Here is a 7,273-nt window from a genome sequence, read left to right on the forward strand (position 1 = left end):
ATGACACGTAGCTGCTGTCCCAAAACGCCCTTGGCTGTCTTCTTCTTCCTTGGCTCAAAAATTGCAAAAAACTAATTTTTCAGTTGTTGCTCAAAACTGCCGATCATCGGAAGTTCTAGGGTGGAGTTGGTTTGAATTTGTATAGTGTAATTGTTTTGTTGATGTTGAGCAGCTGCCATTGAGTTATTTCCAGCCACACAAACAATAAAATCAATTTCTTGTCTCCTTAACACCAATCAATCTAGCCGACCACTTTAACAAACAAAATTGATTTATTTCTTTTTGGTCCGATCAGTAATTAGAGAGCTGCTTAGGTGCTTGCTTGCTTAGGGTTTTTTTCTTGTTATAATTAATATAATATGCATGTAAGGCTTTTAACTTGTGGGTTTGGGTCGGGCCTTGAGTTGTAGTCTTTAAACTTGATCAAATAAGCCCCTAGTGTCTTCAAACTTTACTCTTTTCTCTAACAAAACTCATAACCTACAATTAAAATTCAGTCTTTGTAAAATCAAGTAAAAACCATCCATAACTCTTATTAATTAAACTATTAAGCATATAAAACATGATAAAACGATATAGAAAGTAAGTGTGTTTTACAACACATCAAACATCCCCACACTTAAGACTTTTTCGTCCCTGAAAAAGAAATCTACACAGGATCATAACCAAGTGAAAAACAACAAACTCCCAGAATATTAATCATTATCAAAACACAAGAAACAGCTCGACATATTGACCGCGATTTCCAATATTGTTGTCCACTTAAACCCAGCCATCAGCCAATCAAGCCCCTCTTTTGCATTAAACGTTTTATGTTTAAAAATTAAGGCTACACCTACCCCATCTCAGACAAAGAGAGCTAGAAGAACTAGAGTCGAAGCAAACTGGTTCGACAAATCACCATAAGCCGGATTCGTTGATAGTACTTATTAGATGCACTCGGTGAAATTTTGATGGATGAATGGTCATGTGGAGGTCGTACGAGCTATTCCTAAATATTATTGGACTTTGTCCTATAAATTCCTAATTTTTATTTATTGACTAAGAACCTTCGAGCCCCAATAGTGTATCCTCAGAGTCACTATCCCCAAGGTAACACGTAAACTCTAAGTCTCGTCTAGTATGTGTACTTTGGCCTCTTTTACTAACTTTAAAGAATGCTCATTTGGCATTTTACAATACATAACTTTCTTCACAAGCATTTTGCTTTTCTTGAACAACTTTTGAGAATACACAAACATAACTTTCAATACATACTTTTCTTTTTCTTTCTTTCTTTTTTTTTTCTTTTTTTTCTTTTTTTTTCAATCTTTTATATCACCCTAAAATATATAACTATTTCTAAGCTCGTAGAAAGATGGACATGTGGTGTGTGCTGGTTTGAGTGCATCTAAGTATAACCATCTCAAAGTTGTCAGATTATGGTAATCCTCCCTAAGCATCGAAATTCGGTTTCACCGTTTTTTCAAATTATTATATATAAAAACTGTAAAAAAGGACTATAAATGCTAGTTTGGCCTACCGACACATCCCAAATCAGATATGTGAACCATCCCTTCTTTTATTATTATATTATATATATCAAAATTTCCGAGAGTTCGTTAGCACATTGGTAGTAATATCATTTCCTGCTTAACGTCGAACAAAAACAATTTTTAAGGGAAATTTTTCTTTAAAACTTTTTATATCTTTTTTTTTATTTTTTTATTTTTTATATATTTAACTATGTATGAAAACGAAAAAACAAAAACAAAGGTAAAACTTTTTATTATTTTTTTTTAATTTTTTTCCTACAACTAAGTAAAATAAATTCTCATCCCCACACTTAGAACGAAATCGTCCTCGATGAGAACAAGGAAAAGAAATAAAATAAAAGTAAAAATAAAACTGAAATCAAAAATTAAAACAGAGAATGGGTTACTCCCCTTGTTTATATGCAGAATCTTCACCAGCTGTGTATCAATCAAACGAAAAAAAAACGCCATCAGCTGTGTATCAATCGACCGTATAGCATTTCATACGCGGCCGCAACATCGGGAGAACCAATTCCAAAACGCCATCAGAGCTACCATGCGCATAATAATCCCTGCAATAACTCAAACTCGCTCGCATGTAGCGGCGTACAAAACAGAAAACAAAAACATACATATTTTTGTGTTTTTGATTTTTTGATTTTTTGATTTTTTTTTATTTTTTCAATTTTTTAATTTTTTTATATATATATATTTTTAATTTTTAATTAACAAAAATAAAATAAATAAAAACAGATAATAAAGAAAATCATAATACAAACTATACAACTCGGGCTACCTCCCGAGTGATGCATCCTACACGTCTACACCTCGGTGAATAAGTCAAGGTAGAATACCTCGACTGTCTGATCAGCAACCGGCTCGCCTATGTAATGCTTCAACCTATGACCATTCACCTTAAACTTCCCGCTTTTATCTTGTATCTCAATAGTGCCATACGGAAATACCTCAGTGACTGTGAACGGTCCCGACCATCGGGATTTGAACTTTCCCGGAAATAACCTCAACCTGGAGTTATACAATAAGACCTTATCCCCACACTTGAACTGCTTATTACCCTTCAGCTTTCTATCATGCAGTTCCTTCGTCTGCTCCTTATACCGAAATGACTGAGCATATGTGTGATCCCGGAGCTCCTCTAACTCGTGCAACTGATGGAAACGATTGCCCTCCGTGACGGATAAATCAAGATTAACCCTCTGAAGGGCCTATGAAGCACGGTGCACCAACTCAACAGGAAGATGACAGACCTTCCCATAAATCATCCGAAATGGTGTGGAACCAGTCGGAGTCTTGTAGGCTATACGGAAGGCCCACAAAGCGTCATCTAATTTGTCGGACCAATCTCTACGATTCGCACTAACAGTTTTCTCAAGAATACGTTTGATTCCCCGATTACTCACTTCCACCTGCCCACTAGTCTGTGGGTGGTAGGCGGTCGCAAGCCGATAGGTGACCCCATAGCGCTGCAACACCTTCTCCATCTGCGTATTGCAGAAGTGAGTACCTCGATCACTGATCAAGGCTTTAGGGACTCCAAAACGAGAGAAAAGATTCTTCAAAAATCTCACTACAACTCGGGCGTTGTTAGTGGGCAAGGCTTTGGCCTCGAGCCATTTGGAAACGTAATCAACAGCCACAAGTATGTACTTGCTCCCTCTAGACAACGAGAACGGGCCCATAAATGAATACCTCAAATGTCAAAAACCTCGCATACCTGAATAGCATATTGGGGCATCTCATTTCGGGATGAGATATTACCGACACGCTGGCATCGGTCACAGCTTTTAACGAACAAATGTGCATATTTGAAAATAGAAGGCCAATAGAATCCAGAATCAAATACCTTCTTTGCCGTCGAACTCGCACCGTGGTGACCTCCTGTCGATCCCACATGACGATGGCTCAGAATATGTCATCCCTCATTAACATCTACACACCTCCTAATCAACTGGTCAGCACCGATACGGAAAAGATACGGGTCATCCCACAGGTAAAACTTAACATCAGTAAAGAATTTTTTCTTTTGCAGGTAAGGCATCTTTGGGAGGTACCCGGTAACAAGATAGTTTGCAAAGTCAGCAACCATGGAAAACCCTCCTTCTGTGCCGTAACAAACATGAGACTCTCCGTCGGAAAACGATCGTCAATCCTGACCCCCGAATCTCCTAACTCTGCTCCCTCTAGACGTGAAAGATGATCGGCCGCAACATTCTCGGCTCTCTTTTTATCAAAGATCTCAATATCAAACTCTTGAAGCAACAGGATCCATCGGATAAGACGAGGCTTAGCATCCTGCTTGCTGAAGAGATATCGAATAGCAGCATGGTCCTATACACAATCGTCTTGCACAAAACAAGATAGGACCTAAATTTATCAAATGCGAAAACCACAGCTAAACGCTCTTTCTCGGTGGTGGTATAGCTCTCCTGTGCGCCATTTAAGGTACAGCCAGCATAGTAAATAGGATGGAAGTGTTTATCCTTCTGTTGTCTAAGAACTGCTCCGACTGCGAAGTCGCTTGCGTCACACATCAACTCGAATGGTAACGACCACTCGGGAGCAACCATGATCGGGGCGTTAACGAGTTTGCCTTTTAAAAGATCAAACGCCTCGATACACTGCTCGGAAAAGATGTATGGAGTGTCCTTCTCCAGAAGTTTGGTCATGGGTCTCGCGATCTTAGAAAAATCTTTGATGAACCGGCGGTAGAACCCGGCATGACTTAAAAAACTACGAATGGATCTCACAGAAGTGGGCGGGGGAAGATTAGAAATGGTCTCGACCTTCGCTTGGTCAAACTCTATCCCCGCACTTGAAATCCGATGCCCCAGAACAATGCCCTCGCGAACCATGAAGTGACACTTCTCCTGGTTAAGGACTGATTGGTGTCGACGCATCGGGACATCATCCTCTCAAGATTAGACAAACAATGATTGAAGGAACTCCCAAAAACAGAAAAATTGTCCATGAACATCTCCACGGAGTCCTCGATCATATCATGGAAAATGGCCACCATACACCTCTGGAATGTGGCCTGAGCGTTACACAGTCCTAACGGCATACGTTTGTAGGCAAACGTTCCGTAAGGGCAGGTAAAAGTGGTTTTCTCCTGGTCATCGGGAGCTATGGGAACCTGGAAGTACCCGGAGAAACCATCTAAGAAATAGTAATACTGTTGACCTGCTAAATGCTCGAACATCTGATCAATGAAGGGTAAAGGAAAGTGGTCTTTCTTGGTGGCATCGTTCAGTCTGCGATAGTCGATCCGGACTCGCCATCCCGTCACAGTCCTAGTGGGAATAAGCTCGTTCCTCTCGTTGGTGACGACAGTCATGCCACCCTTTTTAGGAACCACTTGGACTGGACTCACCCAAGCACTATCAAAAATGGGGAAAATGATCCCCGCATCAAGGATTTTAATGATCTCCTTCTTCACGACCTCTTGCATTTTTGGATTAAGCCGCTGTTGCGGCTGAACGACAGTTTTGAAATTATCCTCCATGAGGATTTTATGAGTGCAAAACGAAGGGTTGATACCCTTAATGTCGATAATCTTCCATGCAATCGCCTCCTTGTGCTCTCGTAGCACCTTCAACAACTTGTCCTTCTCGACCTCCGTCAAAGCAGATGCAATGATAACCGGCAGCTTCCTCTCTTCATCTAAAAACGCATACTCAAGATGGGCAGGCAAATCCTTAAGCTCTAAGGAAGAAGGAGGACTCTCGACGGAAGGTCGGTCCATCCGATCGTCTCGTACGATCTCAACAGACACACCAGATTCAAGGGTATGCGACTCGGTGTCGTCATCTAAGGACTGATTGGTCATGGCAACCATCTCAATCTCAGGAGTCTCTCTATCGAGAATCTGGGTGTCGAAGGCAGATCCTTCGCAGATCTCGCTGAAAAACTCCCCAACATGTTACATGATGGTATCGATGAAGTATAAGGAGTCATCAGCAGACTTGGGGTGTTTCAGTGACTGTCAAACGTCAAAGGTGACGTTCTCATCCCCAACTCTCAAAATCAACTTACCCTCGCAGACGTCGATCAACGCTTGTGCAGTGGCAAGGAATGGTCGGCCTAAGATAAGTGGGACACTATCATCATCGTTCATGTCCAGGATGACAAAGTCCACCGGGAAGATAAACTTGTCGACACGAAATAGCATGTTCTCGACCATCCCTCGGGGGTATTTCACAGAACGATCAGCAAGCTGGATACTCAAACGGGTAGGACATGGTTCGCCTAGACCCAACTTGTGATACACGGAATACGGCATGAGATTAATACTGGAACCAAGATCCGCCAGTGCAAAAACAACCGTATTATCATTCAAGATGCAGGGAATCGTGAAACTCCCAGGATCGGACATCTTTTCTGGTAACTTTCTCTGCAAGACTGCAGAGCAACCAACACTCAGTGGGATGGAAGAGACCTCAGCTAACTTCTCTTTATTCGAAAGAATATCCTTAAGGAACTTTGCATATTTCGGCATTTGAGTAAGTGCCTCAAGGAACGGAATGTTAAGGTGAAGCTGCTTCAGAAGATCAAGAAATTTGGAGTTCTGCTCCTCGTCTCTATCCCTAAGGACTCTCCCGGGATATGGGAGTCTAGGTTTGTAGACTCTCGGTGGTGTGCTGGGTAATGGATTGTCCTCGGCCTGTGCTGTACTTCCTGGGCTTCGCCTCTGATGCACCTTGGCCGGTGGAGACTCCATCTGGATCTCCACATCCACCTGCTCCTCTCCATCGACTGCAGGTTCCTGATTCACTGGCTCACTACGTGCCCCTGCACCGCTCCTCCTCGTCACAGCCTTCGCGAATGCCTTCGGATTTTGCTCAGTGTTACTCGGAAGGGTACCTGGCGACCTCTCATTTAGACGACTTGCTATCTCTCCCATATGCCTCTCAAGATTTTAAATTGACGCCCCCTGATTTCTTATGAATGACTCGTGCTCTCGAAATTTCTCTTGGGTCTCTTTGTGACGGGAATCCTCTCGAGTCATAAGCTGTGACAGCATCTGAGTCTGCTATGCCATCATCTCCTCTAACGTGGGCTTCTTCTCCCCACTACTCGCTTCCTCACCGGAATCCTGGAATAGACTCTGACGCGGCTGGAAGCCGGAATGATTTCCGTTCCTCCAGTTGGAATTTTGATTACCTCTCCAACCCGAATTATAAGAATTGAAAGTATTTGGATTTTGGTTCGGATTATTAACAAAGTCGACAGCCTCCTCCTGGAAACCTATGGGGCACTGAACGGTATCATGCCCTCCTCTACAGATCTCGCACAACTTACTCTTCACCTGCAAGTCCTTCACAATCTTTGCCAACGCCTCAACCTGTGCCGCAAGCGCGGTGCTCGTGTCGACAGAATGTATGCCGCGTGATAAGGCGTCGACGATTTTGGTGCTCTTAGAAGGTGGTCGCTGGTATCCACTCATGGCTAAACCGTTAAATAAGGCAATTCACTCATCGGTATCCTTTGTCGTCAATAAGTTGCCTCCTGCAGCAGTGTCAAGCATATTCTGAGTCACGTACGTCACTCCGTCATAGAACTTTTCAACAACCGCCCAGTCCTGCAGGTCATGGTTCGGGCATAAAGAAAGTAGATTTTTGAATCTCTCCCACGCCTCGTAGAAGCTCTCAGTGTCCTCCATCTGGAAAGAATGAATCTGGTTACGCAAACGCGCGGTCTTAGCCAGAGGATCGTATTTTTCAAGGAACTGGGTCTGCATG

Source organism: Bidens hawaiensis, unplaced genomic scaffold (genome assembly GCF_021521415.1).
Source record: "Bidens hawaiensis isolate Kalapana, Puna unplaced genomic scaffold, B.hawaiensis_p1.1 tig00017763_1, whole genome shotgun sequence".
Lineage (NCBI taxonomy): Eukaryota > Viridiplantae > Streptophyta > Magnoliopsida > Asterales > Asteraceae > Bidens > Bidens hawaiensis.